At 44.1% G+C, this 15,992-nt stretch overlaps 1 long non-coding RNA gene across 1 annotated transcript; it reads right to left on the minus strand.

The window, feature by feature from the left end:
• Nucleotides 1–10,216: 10,216 nt before the first annotated feature.
• LOC148639931 (uncharacterized) lies at nucleotides 10,217–10,398 on the minus strand. The gene is made up of 2 exons (XR_015930602.1): nucleotides 10,313–10,398; nucleotides 10,217–10,279 (listed from the first exon to the last, which is right to left on the minus strand). It is a non-coding gene; the product is annotated as an uncharacterized LOC148639931 (long non-coding RNA).
• Between the last annotated feature and the right edge of the window lie 5,594 nt (nucleotides 10,399–15,992).

The raw sequence follows: 15,992 nt of genomic DNA on the forward strand, positions 1-15,992 counted from the left end.
TACTGGTATTTTTCTCCGTATGTTTATCGATGGGTTGAGGCACTTGTTTCTTTCCTTTATCGAAGATTTTGTTGCGCACTCAATTAGCAGCAAAAGTTGCGCTAAACCGGCTCCCCGTCCTCCGGGCTCCCAGAAACCCGCAGAGCCGAGACCCGAGTCGCGGTCGGTTCGGACGCTTTGGACCTGCGGGTATATCGGAATGTGATTTCACATGAATCCGCACTGACCATGAGTTTGTAAGACATGATTCGCATGAAGTAGAGAAGAACGATTTCGAAATTTGTACTTTGGGGTCTAGAGCAAACCTCGAATGTTTTACATCCGGACGTCCTTGGTTTTGTCGGACTATAATCGTTTTAGTTGTCGTTTTTTCTTTCTCAATGAGTCTTTTGCGCAGTTTTCGATGGAAAGAATGAATTTTTCGGCTTTTTTTCCTGACGGATTTGGGATCATTGTCCTGTACTTCGATCCTGTCTGAGGCGGTGAAAAGGGTAGTTTTCGTATCCATTTCCATATTTTGGTGCATTTCGAAAATTGACATTCGTAATAAAGATTGTTGTAATTGAACCCAAGTGCTTTCGAGTTTTCACTGAGGGTGTTGTGTGAGTCCTACTGTCCTGAGTGTAATTCCTCTCTCTGTTTCTGTGTGTTGCTACATCCATCAGTTTCCAATCATTTGTGCCACATCAATAGAGCGCTACTGCGCGTCAGTATATAATTATTTCTGGTGTGACACTTACAGACCTGCTCTAGGTGTAGCAGGAGTAAAAATAAGACGTGAAAAGATTTGGGTTTGAAATGGTGTTCGTGTCTCTTCTTTGTTTCACTGTGAAAGTGTTGTGCACTTCCTGCTCTGCTTTTCTCTGCTCGCTCTCTCAGCGAGAAATTTCCGCTTCTGTTCACCTCAACACTACAGAGACACGGTGGCAGAGCGCGGTTTCTGGAGTGGACGGGCAGAGAAAGGTGTCGGTCACCTGTACAAGCTGTAAACTGTCGGAGTGGAGGACAGGGTGTTGTGGGCTGAGCTGAAACTCCATACACAGAGAGAATGCACTCTGCTCTGGTTCCGGACTGTGGGCAGAAAGAATTCAAGAGGTTTTGCGAGGCGGGGAAGCGAGAGACTAACTTCACGGTTTACAAGAAAACGAAAGCTAGCGGAGTGTGTCACTGCTCTCTTCCTGGCGCTGTCTCAGCCGGCCTGAGGACTCTCGGTTTGGGGCGTCGCTGTGATTGTGGATAGGAATCGCTCTCCTCCTACAAACCGCTGCCCTGAACCCGGAGTATAATTTTTTCTCATTTTTTTTCTTTATTATTTGAGTCCCAGCAATATTGCATTTTGCGTCTTGAGAAAGATATTGTGCCAGCACTACAAACAGTTTAATAATAAAAAACAGTTCATCAACTTGTTTGGAGGAGTTTGATTTTTTTTAAAGTAAGTGTTTACATGTCTTAATCTGTTGCATTTGGCATTGAATGCATTGGCATTTTAACAGTTTATTGGGTTTTCCAGACTCTTAACCTATTTAACGCTGATACCATGCTCATGGAGAGTACCATTCCACACAACATTTCCAATAGCAGAATGCTTGTCAAGAAATGAAATTGTACCACAGTGTTTACATTTTGTTTGGTGTGGCAAGGCTGCTAAGTCTTTTCAGACTAATATTTTGATGCCCTGGGTTATATTTTCTGATTAAATGAGTGTTAGGTTGCATTGAAAACAATCTGAACCCTAACCCTAACTACCCAAACCCTTAGCTAGGGTTAGGGTAAGTGTTATTAGAAAACATAGAGGATGTTTGATGGCATGGCTGTGTTTTAGGACAGAAGAGAAATTGAGGAAAAGTGACATCTTAACGTTCTCTGCACATTTTTTTCTTGCATATATGTCTCTATATATTGCATTGCCCTAAATAGGGATGTTGTCTAAATCCCCAAAAAGCAAAAGTTTGATAGAAAGTGGTTAAACAACTTAATCTGTTGCATTTGGCATTGAATGCACTGGTATTTTAACAGTTGTAGCTACAATTTATTGGGTGTTCCAGACTCTTAACCTATTTAACGCTGATACCATGCTCATGGAGAGTACAGTTCCGTACTAAATTTCCAATAGCAGAACACATTAGTTTTCGTATCCATTTCCATATTTTGGTGCATTTCGAAAATTGACATTCGTAATAAAGATTGTTGTAATTGAACCCAAGTGCTTTCGAGTTTTCACTGAGGGTGTTGTGTGAGTCCTACTGTCCTGAGTGTAATTCCTCTCTCTGTTTCTGTGTGTTGCTACATCCATCAGTTTCCAATCATTTGTGCCACATCAATAGAGCGCTACTGCGCGTCAGTATATAATTCTTTCTGGTGTGACAATAACAGACCTGCTCTAGGTTTAGCAGGAGTAAAAATAAGACGTGAAAAGATTTGGGTTTGAAATGGTGTTCGTGTCTCATATTTCATATATCGTGTCAGAAACAGTCTTGTTGAGGAAGTTGCTTTCAGCTTCAGTTGTTCAGTCTGGACACGGAGAGACAATTCGCGGAACGTCTTGAGCGCTGGTTCCACTGAGTCTCCACTGCGCAAAGTCTCGGAGACTGAGGTCGTCTCTCCCTGCGGGATCTCGGCTCCTGGATGGACGAGGCCGATTGAAACCGGCAGGCGGGGAGGAGACTGCAGCAGGACCCTCATGATGACCAGAAGCGGTTCCAGGTTTTTCCAGAGCCTAACCGCAGCGTCCAGCACTCCGGCCAGAGACAGCAAAACGCGTTTAGTCCCGTCGAGGAAATCACAGGCCCTGTCTAAGCAGGAGCTCCCATGAGCCTGAGCGCTGGGCGCAGCTGTGGGCACAGAGCTCTCGGGCTGCAGCGGGCTGCTGTGGGCGGGGCCTTCGAGGGGCGTCACGGCCCGAGGGGCGGGGCCTTCGAGGTGCATCACGGCCCGAGGTTCGGGGCCCGCAGGAGAGGGAGTCTGGTTGATCATGGTGATTTCTCTGGTAGCGGAGAGCTGCTGTCGCGCTGTGCGCTCGGGGCTTTATACTGTACTTAAAACATTCGGAATAACTTTCGGACTATTTTCGTTTTTTTTTTTATCGAAGACTCTGTTCCGCCGAAAAGAAATTCCGGTTATTAGTCCGGATTTCGCTTTCCGAAGATGAAAAACCGCGCCAATCAATTCGTCGTCGAATGTTTAAGCCGCTTGATTTAAGGAATAGTACATTGTTTTGTTAATACTTTTGTTTCCATTGAATGTAATATATATTTTCCTTTGTATACGTTAATATTTGTCTTGGTGCAGAGACAAGTACCCGAGAGACCTGACCCGACTCGCATCATTGTGCCTCAATTGAGTAAATTCCTTTCGCTTCTCGGATTATCTTCTTGGATTACTGGTATTTTTCTCCGTATGTTTATCGATGGGTTGAGGCACTTGTTTCTTTCCTTTATCGAAGATTTTGTTGCGCACTCAATTAGCAGCAAAAGTTGCGCTAAACCGGCTCCCCGTCCTCCGGGCTCCCAGAAACCCGCAGAGCCGAGACCCGAGTCGCGGTCGGTTCGGACGCTTTGGACCTGCGGGTATATCGGAATGTGATTTCACATGAATCCGCACTGACCATGAGTTTGTAAGACATGATTCGCATGAAGTAGAGAAGAACGATTTCGAAATTTGTACTTTGGGGTCTAGAGCAAACCTCGAATGTTTTACATCCGGACGTCCTTGGTTTTGTCGGACTATAATCGTTTTAGTTGTCGTTTTTTCTTTCTCAATGAGTCTTTTGCGCAGTTTTCGATGGAAAGAATGAATTTTTCGGTTTTTTTTCCTGACGGATTTGAAATCATTGTCTTTACTTCGATCCTGTCTGAGGCGGTGAAAAGGGTAGTTTTCGTATCCATTTCTATATTTTGGTGCATTTCGAAAATTGACATTCGTAATAAATATTGTTGTAATTGAACCCAAGTGCCTTCGAGTTTTCACTGAGGGTGTTGTGTGAGTCCTACTGTCCTGAGTGTAATTCCTCTCTCTGTTTCTGTGTGTTGCTACATCCATCAGTTTCCAATCATTTGTGCCACATCAATAGAGCGCTACTGCGCGTCAGTATATAATTATTTCTGGTGTGACACTAACAGACCTGCTCTAGGTGTAGCAGGAGTAAAAATAAGACGTGAAGAGATTTGGGTTTGAAATGGTGTTCGTGTCTCTTCTTTGTTTCACTGTGAAAGTGTTGTGCACTTCCTGCTCTGCTTTTCTCTGCTCGCTCTCTCAGCGAGAAATTTCCGCTTCTGTTCACCTCAACACTACAGAGACACGGTGGCAGAGCGCGGTTTCTGGAGTGGACGGGCAGAGAAAGGTGTCGGTCACCTGTACAAGCTGTAAACTGTCGGAGTGGAGGACAGGGTGTTGTGGGCTGAGCTGAAACTCCATACACAGAGAGAATGCACTCTGCTCTGGTTCCGGACTGTGGGCAGAAAGAATTCAAGAGGTTTTGCGAGGCGGGGAAGCGAGAGACTAACTTCACGGTTTACAAGAAAACGAAAGCTAGCGGAGTGTGTCACTGCTCTCTTCCTGGCGCTGTCTCAGCCGGCCTGAGGACTCTCGGTTTGGGGCGTCGCTGTGATTGTGGATAGGAATCGCTCTCCTCCTACAAACCGCTGCCCTGAACCCGGAGTATAATTTTTTCTCATTTTTTTTCTTTATTATTTGAGTCCCAGCAATATTGCATTTTGCGTCTTGAGAAAGATATTGTGCCAGCACTACAAACAGTTTAATAATAAAAAACAGTTCATCAACTTGTTTGGAGGAGTTTGATTTTTTTTAAAGTAAGTGTTTACATGTCTTAATCTGTTGCATTTGGCATTGAATGCATTGGCATTTTAACAGTTTATTGGGTTTTCCAGACTCTTAACCTATTTAACGCTGATACCATGCTCATGGAGAGTACCATTCCACACAACATTTCCAATAGCAGAATGCTTGTCAAGAAATGAAATTGTACCACAGTGTTTACATTTTGTTTGGTGTGGCAAGGCTGCTAAGTCTTTTCAGACTAATATTTTGATGCCCTGGGTTATATTTTCTGATTAAATGAGTGTTAGGTTGCATTGAAAACAATCTGAACCCTAACCCTAACTACCCAAACCCTTAGCTAGGGTTAGGGTAAGTGTTATTAGAAAACATAGAGGATGTTTGATGGCATGGCTGTGTTTTAGGACAGAAGAGAAATTGAGGAAAAGTGACATCTTAACGTTCTCTGCACATTTTTTTCTTGCATATATGTCTCTATATATTGCATTGCCCTAAATAGGGATGTTGTCTAAATCCCCAAAAAGCAAAAGTTTGATAGAAAGTGGTTAAACAACTTAATCTGTTGCATTTGGCATTGAATGCACTGGTATTTTAACAGTTGTAGCTACAATTTATTGGGTGTTCCAGACTCTTAACCTATTTAACGCTGATACCATGCTCATGGAGAGTACAGTTCCGTACTAAATTTCCAATAGCAGAACACATTAGTTTTCGTATCCATTTCCATATTTTGGTGCATTTCGAAAATTGACATTCGTAATAAAGATTGTTGTAATTGAACCCAAGTGCTTTCGAGTTTTCACTGAGGGTGTTGTGTGAGTCCTACTGTCCTGAGTGTAATTCCTCTCTCTGTTTCTGTGTGTTGCTACATCCATCAGTTTCCAATCATTTGTGCCACATCAATAGAGCGCTACTGCGCGTCAGTATATAATTCTTTCTGGTGTGACAATAACAGACCTGCTCTAGGTTTAGCAGGAGTAAAAATAAGACGTGAAAAGATTTGGGTTTGAAATGGTGTTCGTGTCTCATATTTCATATATCGTGTCAGAAACAGTCTTGTTGAGGAAGTTGCTTTCAGCTTCAGTTGTTCAGTCTGGACACGGAGAGACAATTCGCGGAACGTCTTGAGCGCTGGTTCCACTGAGTCTCCACTGCGCAAAGTCTCGGAGACTGAGGTCGTCTCTCCCTGCGGGATCTCGGCTCCTGGATGGACGAGGCCGATTGAAACCGGCAGGCGGGGAGGAGACTGCAGCAGGACCCTCATGATGACCAGAAGCGGTTCCAGGTTTTTCCAGAGCCTAACCGCAGCGTCCAGCACTCCGGCCAGAGACAGCAAAACGCGTTTAGTCCCGTCGAGGAAATCACAGGCCCTGTCTAAGCAGGAGCTCCCATGAGCCTGAGCGCTGGGCGCAGCTGTGGGCACAGAGCTCTCGGGCTGCAGCGGGCTGCTGTGGGCGGGGCCTTCGAGGGGCGTCACGGCCCGAGGGGCGGGGCCTTCGAGGTGCATCACGGCCCGAGGTTCGGGGCCCGCAGGAGAGGGAGTCTGGTTGATCATGGTGATTTCTCTGGTAGCGGAGAGCTGCTGTCGCGCTGTGCGCTCGGGGCTTTATACTGTACTTAAAACATTCGGAATAACTTTCGGACTATTTTCGTTTTTTTTTTTATCGAAGACTCTGTTCCGCCGAAAAGAAATTCCGGTTATTAGTCCGGATTTCGCTTTCCGAAGATGAAAAACCGCGCCAATCAATTCGTCGTCGAATGTTTAAGCCGCTTGATTTAAGGAATAGTACATTGTTTTGTTAATACTTTTGTTTCCATTGAATGTAATATATATTTTCCTTTGTATACGTTAATATTTGTCTTGGTGCAGAGACAAGTACCCGAGAGACCTGACCCGACTCGCATCATTGTGCCTCAATTGAGTAAATTCCTTTCGCTTCTCGGATTATCTTCTTGGATTACTGGTATTTTTCTCCGTATGTTTATCGATGGGTTGAGGCACTTGTTTCTTTCCTTTATCGAAGATTTTGTTGCGCACTCAATTAGCAGCAAAAGTTGCGCTAAACCGGCTCCCCGTCCTCCGGGCTCCCAGAAACCCGCAGAGCCGAGACCCGAGTCGCGGTCGGTTCGGACGCTTTGGACCTGCGGGTATATCGGAATGTGATTTCACATGAATCCGCACTGACCATGAGTTTGTAAGACATGATTCGCATGAAGTAGAGAAGAACGATTTCGAAATTTGTACTTTGGGGTCTAGAGCAAACCTCGAATGTTTTACATCCGGACGTCCTTGGTTTTGTCGGACTATAATCGTTTTAGTTGTCGTTTTTTCTTTCTCAATGAGTCTTTTGCGCAGTTTTCGATGGAAAGAATGAATTTTTCGGTTTTTTTTCCTGACGGATTTGAAATCATTGTCTTTACTTCGATCCTGTCTGAGGCGGTGAAAAGGGTAGTTTTCGTATCCATTTCTATATTTTGGTGCATTTCGAAAATTGACATTCGTAATAAATATTGTTGTAATTGAACCCAAGTGCCTTCGAGTTTTCACTGAGGGTGTTGTGTGAGTCCTACTGTCCTGAGTGTAATTCCTCTCTCTGTTTCTGTGTGTTGCTACATCCATCAGTTTCCAATCATTTGTGCCACATCAATAGAGCGCTACTGCGCGTCAGTATATAATTATTTCTGGTGTGACACTAACAGACCTGCTCTAGGTGTAGCAGGAGTAAAAATAAGACGTGAAGAGATTTGGGTTTGAAATGGTGTTCGTGTCTCTTCTTTGTTTCACTGTGAAAGTGTTGTGCACTTCCTGCTCTGCTTTTCTCTGCTCGCTCTCTCAGCGAGAAATTTCCGCTTCTGTTCACCTCAACACTACAGAGACACGGTGGCAGAGCGCGGTTTCTGGAGTGGACGGGCAGAGAAAGGTGTCGGTCACCTGTACAAGCTGTAAACTGTCGGAGTGGAGGACAGGGTGTTGTGGGCTGAGCTGAAACTCCATACACAGAGAGAATGCACTCTGCTCTGGTGCCGGACTGTGGGCAGAAAGAATTCAAGAGGTTTTGCGAGGCGGGGAAGCGAGAGACTAACTTCACGGTTTACAAGAAAACGAAAGCTAGCGGAGTGTGTCTCAGGCGCTGGGGACGGGCGTCACTGCTCTCTTCCTGGCCGCTTGATTTAACGAATAGTACATTGTTTTGTTAATACTTTTGTTTCCATTGAATTTAATATATATTTTCCTTTTAATACGTTAATATTTGTATCGGTGCAGAGACAAGTACACGAGAGACCTGACCGGAGTCGCATCATTTTGTCTCAGTTGAGTAAATTCCTTTCGCATCTCGTGTCTTTCTCGGATTATCTTCTTGGATTACTGGTATTTTCCACCGTATGTTTATCGATGGGATGAGGCACTGGTCGTGTTTTTGTCTTCATCGAAGATTCTGTTGCGCCTTTTTGGTGAAAGTGTCCGAAAGTAAACCCAAACCTCTCAATTAGCAGCAAAGGTTGCTGTAAACCGACTCCCTGCTGGTTTTGTTCATTTGATTTTTTTTTTGCGTTTTGGATTTTCATCCATTTTTATCCGGTATTGTCGGTGTGGCTGAGGAGACGGGCTGGACTCGGACCCGGGGGTCAGCACACCGGCCCGCCAGCGGAACCGCGGAACCCCGTCCTCCGGGCTCCCAGAAACCCGCAGAGCCGAGACCCGAGTCGCGGTAGGTTCGGACGCTTTGGACCTGCGGGTATATCGGAATGTGATTTCACATGAATCCGCACTGACCATGAGTTTGTAAGACATGATTCGCATGAAGTAGAGAAGAACGATTTCGAAATTTGTACTTTGGGGTCTAGAGCAAACCTCGAATGTTTTACATCCGGACGTCCTCGCTTTTGTCGGACTATAATCGTTTTACTTGTCGTTTTTTCCTTTCTCGATGAGTCTTTTGCGCAGTTTTCGATGGAAAGAATGAAGTTTTCGACTCTTTTTCCTGACGGATTTGGGATCATTGTCCTGTCCTATGATCCTGTCTGAGGCGGTGAAAAGGTAGTTTTCGTATTCATTTCCATATTTTGTTGCATTTCGAAAATTTAAATTCGGAATAAAGATTGTTGTAATTGAACCCAAGTGCTTTCGAGTTTTCATTGAGGGTGTTGTGTGAGTCCTACTGTCCTGAGTGTAATTCCTCTCTCTGTATCTGTGTGTTGCTACATCCATCAGTATATAATTTCTGGTGTGACACTAACAGACCTGCTCTAGGTGTAGCAGGAGTAAAAATAAGACGTGAAAAGATTTGGGTTTGAAATAAAGGCGATGTCATTGGACTGAACAGCAAACTGAGAGTGGAATTCAATTCACATTTTAAAGTAGAATTCATTTTGATTAAACTCTACTGGAAATGTAAAGAATCCAAAGACAAAACAAACAATGGAAATATGTAAAAAGTATCATTTTCAGCTTTTATATTTGTGAATTCCTCTAGCAGTGAAATGTCTATTAATGTTTCCATTTTAATATTGTCTCCTTTTTTTGTATTTATCGTGTTAAAATATAAACTTTAAAAAAATAACTCTTTCACAGTGACAACAAAGAAGAGCCATTTACACCATTTCAAACCTAACTTTTGTGTTAATCTGTACTCCTGCTAATAAATGCAGCAGGTCTGTCAGTGCCACACCAGAAAGAATATTTGGAAACTGATGGATGTAGCAACAAATCTAGAGAGAGGAAGTACAGCCGGGTCTGAAGGGTTTTAATAAAAACTCGGAAAAACTTGGGTTCAATTACAAGATTAATGTCGAATTTAAATTTTCGAAGTGCAACAAACGCTGGAAATGAACATGAAGAATCCTTTCCTTCACCCCCTCAGACAGGACCATAGCACAGGAAAACGATCCCGATAAAAATCCGAAGAATAATTCTTTTTCACCATAAATGCGCCAAAGGTTCTTCGAGAAAGAAAAACGCGTCAAAAAACAGCCAGCGCTCACCGCATTAATAAACATCCGGAGGAATATACCAGTAATCCAAGAAGATAATCCGAGAAGCGAAAGGAATATTGAATTGAAACACAATGATGCGAGTCGGGTAAGGTCTCTCGGGTAATTGTCTCTGCACCGATACAAATATTAACGTATAAAAAGGAAAATATATATTACATTCAATGGAAACAAAAGTATTAACAAAACAATGTACTATTCCTTAAATCAAGCGTTTTAAACATTCGACGACGAAGTGATTGGCGCGGTTTTTAATCTTCGGAAAGCGAAATCCGGACTAATAACCGAAATTTCTTTTCGGCGCAACAGAGTCTTCGATAAAAAAAAAAATAAATAGTCCGAAAGTTATTCCGAATATTAAGTACAGTATAAAGCCCCGAGCGCACAGCGCGACAGCAGCTCTCCGCTACCAGATAAATCACCATGATCAACCAGACTCCATCTCCTGCGGGCCCCGCCCCTCGAACAATGACGCCCCCCGAAGGCCCCGAACCTCGGGCAGTGACGCACCTCGAAGGCCCCGAACCTCGGGCAGTGACGCACTTCGAAGGCCCCGCCCACAGCAGCCCGCTGCAGCCCGGCAGCTCTGTGCCCACAGCTGCGCCCAGCGCTCAGGCTCACAGGAGCTCCTGCTTAGACAGGGCCTGTGATTTCCTCGACGGGACTAAACGCGTTTTGCTGTCTCTGTCCGGAGTGCTGGAGGCTGCGGTTAGGCTCTGGAAAAACCTGGAACCCTTTCTGGCAATCATGAGGGTGCTACTGCAGTCTCCTCCCCCCCCTGCCGGTTAAAAACCAATCTAATGAATTAATGGGCTCATTGGTATAAAAATGAAAGCCCTGGGTATCTACTTTCACATGTAGTGAAACATGAAATACCGTTTAAGCGCATTTAATACTCTTAATCTGATTCATTGTCGTTTTTTCTTTCTCAATGAGTCTTTTGCGCAGTTTTTGATGGAAAGAATGAATTTTTCGGCTTTTTTTCCTGAAGGATATGGGATCATAGCAGCCATATCACCCTGCAACTCACAACTGGCAACCCACTGAAGCTAAGCGGGCATTACTCTGCTCTCTTCCCCACTGATAGCTGGTGTGTGGGGAGGTTCTGGCACACTATGGCTGCAGGTGGATGCTGCACATTTGTGGTGGTGGAGGGGATCCCCATTACCTGTAAAGCGCCTTGAGTGGAGTGTCCAGAAAAGCGCTATATAAATATAAGCAATTATTATTAATTAATTATTAAATTATGATCATTGTCCTGTACTACGATCCTGTCTGAGGCGTGAAAAGGGTAGTTTTCGTATCCATTTCCATATTTTGGTGCATTTCGAAAATTGACATTCGTAATAAAGATTGTTGTAATTGAACCCAAGTGCTTTCGAGTTTTCATTGAGGGTGTTGTGTGAGTCCTACTGTCCTGAGTGTAATTCCTCTCTCTGTATCTGTGTGTTGCTACATCCATCAGTTTCCAATCATTTGTGCCACATCAATAGAGCGCTACTGCGCGTCAGTATATAATTATTTCTGGTGTGACACTAACAGACCTGCTCTAGGTGTAGCAGGAGTAAAAATAAGACGTGAAAAGATTTGGGTTTGAAATGGTGTTCGTGTCTCTTCTTTGTTTCACCGTGAAAGTGTTGTGCACTTCCTGCTCTGCTTTTCTCTGCTCGCTCTCTCAGCGAGAAAGTTCCGCTTCTGTTCACCTCAACACTACAGAGACACGGTGGCAGAGCACGGTTTCTGGAGTGGACGGGCAGAGAAAGGTGTCGGTCACCTGTACAAGCTGTAAACTGTCGGAGTGGAGGACAGGGTGTTGTGGGCTGAGCTGAAACTCCATACACAGAGAGAATGCACTCTGCTCTGGTGCCGGACTGTGGGCAGAAAGAATTCAAGAGGTTTTGCGAGGCGGGGAAGCGAGAGACTAACTTCACGGTTTACAAGAAAACCAAAGCTAGCGGAGTGTGTCACTGCTCTCTTACTGGCGATGACTCAGCCGGCCTGAGGACTCTCGGTTTGGGGCGTCGCTGTGATTGTGGATAGGAATCGCTCTCCTCCTACAAACTGCTGCCCTGAACCCGGAGTATATTTTTTTCTTATTTTTTTTCTTTATTATTTGAGTCCCAGCAATATTGCTTTTTGCGTCTTGAGAAAGATATTGTGCCAGCACTACAAACAGTTTAATAATAAAAACACAGTTCATCAACTTGTTTGGAGGAGTTTGATTTTTTTTAAAGTAAGTGTTTACATGTCTTAATCTGTTGCATTTGGCATTGAATGCACTGGCATTTTAACAGTTTATTGGGTTTTCCAGACTCTTAACCTATTTAACGCTGATACCATGCTCATGGAGAGTACCATTCCACACAACATTTCCAATAGCAGAATGCTTGTCAAGAAATGAAATTGTACCACAGTGTTTACATTTTGTTTGGTGTGGCAAGGCTGCTAAGTCTTTTCAGACTAATATTTTGATGCCCTGGGTTATATTTTCTGATTAAATGAGTGTTAGGTTGCATTGAAGAAAATCTGAACCCTAACCCTAACTACCCAAACCCTTAGCTAGGGTTAGGGTAAGTGTTATTAGAAAACATAGAGGATGTTTGATGGCATGGCTGTGTTTTAGGACAGAAGAGAAATTGAGGAAAAGTGACATCTTAACGTTCTCTGCACATTTTTTTCTTGCATATATGTCTCTATATATTGCATTGCCCTAAATAGGGATGTTGTCTAAATCCCCAAAAAGCAAAAGTTTGATAGAAAGTGGTTAAACAACTTAATCTGTTGCATTTGGCATTGAATGCACTGGTATTTTAACAGTTGTAGCTACAATTTATTGGGTGTTCCAGACTCTTAACCTATTTAACGCTGATACCATGCTCATGGAGAGTACAGTTCCATACTAAATTTCCAATAGCAGAATACTTGTCAAAAAATGAAATTGTACCACAATTGGTACATTTTGATTGGTGTGGCCAGGCTGCTAAGTCTTTTCAGAGTAATATTTTGATGCTCTGAGTTATATTTTCTGCTTAAAGAGTGTTAGTGAAATGCTATTGAGCTGTGAAGAAGACCCCCTATCATAATATATCACCTGTAGTGTTATCTTCAAAAAATCATTAAAAAATAAGAAAACGTTCCACAACCCAAAGCAAGGTTGTGTAAGGTGAGGGGGGCTGTCTGATGTGTAAAACACCTGGTTGCAGCACTGTGGCTGTTGTGCTTTAAAAGCTATTGAGTCATGATGAAGACCCCCTATCCCAGTGTATTACCTGTAGTGTTATCTTCAAAAAATCATTAAAAAATAAAGAAAAGTTTCACAACCCAAAACAAAGCTGGGAAAGGTCAGAGGACCTGCTTCGTTTGTAAAACACTTACTTGCAGCATTGTGGGTGCTGTGGTTTGAATGCTATTGGCTTGTGAACAGCATTCCCCTATCCCAGTGCATAGTGCCACATTAGATAAAAGCACGAGAAAAAGAGATTCAGAACGCAAAGCTGTGTCAGTCTTCTGTGTAAACAATCGGTTTGAACATCATGGGAGCTGTTTTTAATAAGCTGCTGAGTAAAGAATATTTGTAAATGGTGTAAATGGCTCTTCTTTGTTTTCACTGTGAAAGATAGTTTTTAAAAGTTTATATTTAAACACGAGAAATACAGAAAAGGAGACAGAATATTAAAATAGATACAGAAATAGACATTTCACTGCCAGAGGAATTCACAATTATAAAAGCTGAAAATGAAACTTTTTACATATTTCTGTTGTTTGTCTTGCTTTTGGATTCTTTACATTTCTAGTAGAGTTTAATCAAAATGAATTCTACTTTAAAATGTGAGCTGAATTCCACTCTCAGTTTGGGGCGTCGCTGTGACGGCGGAGAGAAATCTCTCTCCTTTCACAAGGCGCGGCCCTGAACCCGGAGTCAGGCGTCAGTGTGTCGAGCAGTGTCGCTGTGTTGAGGGACAGAAGGAAGACGCAGACAATTCGGATCAATGACATCGCCTTTATTTCAATATTGACATTTCACAAGTTCGGATTCATTTCATATATCGTGTCAGAAACAGTCTTGTTGAGGAAGTTGCTTTCAGCTTCAGTTGTTCAGTCTGGACACGGAGAGACAATTCGCGGAACGTCTTGAGCGCTGGTTCCCGGACAGAGAGAGTCTCCACTGCGGAAAGTCTCGGAGACTGAGGTCGTCTCTCCCTGCGGGATCTCGGCTCCTGGATGGACGAGGCCGATTGAAACCAGCAGGCGGGGAGGAGACTGCAGCAGGACCCTCATGATGACCAGAAGCGGTTCCAGGTTTTTCCAGAGCCTAACCGCAGCGTCCAGCACTCCGGCCAGAGACAGCAAAACGCGTTTAGTCCCGTCGAGGAAATCACAGGCCCTGTCTGAGCAGGAGCGCCCGTGAGGCTGAGCGCTGGGCGCAGCTGTGGGCACAGAGCTGCCGGGCTGCAGCGGGCTGCTGTGGGCGGGGCCTTCGAGGTGCGTCACTGCCCGAGGGGCGGGGCCTTCTAGGTGCGTCACCGTCCGAGGGGCGGGGCCCGCAGGAGAGGGAGTCTGGTTGATCATGGTGATTTATCCGGAAGCGGAGAGCTGTCGCGCTGTGTGCTCGGGGCTTTTTATTGTACTTAAAACATTCGGAATAACTTTCGGACTATTTCTGTTTTTTTTTTTATCGAAGACTCTGTTCCGCCGAAAAGAAATTCCGGTTATTAGTCCGGATTTCGCTTTCCGAAGATGAAAAACCGCGCCAATCAATTCGTCGTCGAATGTTTAAGCCGCTTGATTTAAGGAATAGTACATTGTTTTGTTAATACTTTTGTTTCCATTGAATGTAATATATATTTTCCTTTTTATACGTTAATATTTGTATTGGTGCAGAGACAAGTACCCGAGAGACCTGACCCGACTCGCATCATTGTGCCTCAATTGAGTAAATTCCTTTCGCTTCTCGGATTATCTTCTTGGATTACTGGTATTTTTCTCCGTATGTTTATCGATGGGTTGAGGCACTTGTTTCTTTCCTTTATCGAAGATTTTGTTGCGCACTCAATTAGCAGCAAAAGTTGCGCTAAACCGGCTCCCTATTGTTTTGTTCATTTGATTTTTTTTTTGCGTCTTGGATTTTAATCCATTTTAATCCGATATTGTCGGTGTGGGTGAGGAGACGGGCTGTACTCGGACCCGGGGATCAGCACACCGGCCCGCCAGCGGAACCGCGGAACCCCGTCCTCCGGGCTCCCAGAAACCCGCAGAGCCGAGACCCGAGTCGCGGTCGGTTCGGACGCTTTGGACCTGCGGGTATATCGGAATGTGATTTCACATGAATCCGCACTGGCCATGAGTTTGTAAGACATGATTCGCATGAAGTAGAGAAGAACGATTTCGAAATTTGTACTTTGGGGTCTAGAGCAAACCTCGAATGTTTTACATCCGGACGTCCTTGGTTTTGTCGGACTATAATCGTTTTAGTTGTCGTTTTTTCTTTCTCAATGAGTCTTTTGCGCAGTTTTCGATGGAAAGAATGAATTTTTCGGCTTTTTTTCCTGACGGATTTGGGATCATTGTCCTGTACTTCGATCCTGTCTGAGGCGGTGAAAAGGGTAGTTTTCGTATCCATTTCCATATTTTGGTGCATTTCGAAAATTGACATTCGTAATAAAGATTGTTGTAATTGAACCCAAGTGCTTTCGAGTTTTCACTGAGGGTGTTGTGTGAGTCCTACTGTCCTGAGTGTAATTCCTCTCTCTGTTTCTGTGTGTTGCTACATCCATCAGTTTCCAATCATTTGTGCCACATCAATAGAGCGCTACTGCGCGTCAGTATATAATTATTTCTGGTGTGACACTTACAGACCTGCTCTAGGTGTAGCAGGAGTAAAAATAAGACGTGAAAAGATTTGGGTTTGAAATGGTGTTCGTGTCTCTTCTTTGTTTCACTGTGAAAGTGTTGTGCACTTCCTGCTCTGCTTTTCTCTGCTCGCTCTCTCAGCGAGAAATTTCCGCTTCTGTTCACCTCAACACTACAGAGACACGGTGGCAGAGCGCGGTTTCTGGAGTGGACGGGCAGAGAAAGGTGTCGGTCACCTGTACAAGCTGTAAACTGTCGGAGTGGAGGACAGGGTGTTGTGGGCTGAGCTGAAACTCCATACACAGAGAGAATGCACTCTGCTCTGGTTCCGGACTGTGGGCAGAAAGAATTCAAGA

Source organism: Lepisosteus platostomus, chromosome 26, assembly GCF_059453375.1.
Source record: "Lepisosteus platostomus isolate fLepPlt1 chromosome 26, fLepPlt1.hap1, whole genome shotgun sequence".
In the NCBI taxonomy this organism is placed as follows: Eukaryota; Metazoa; Chordata; class Actinopteri; order Semionotiformes; family Lepisosteidae; genus Lepisosteus; species Lepisosteus platostomus.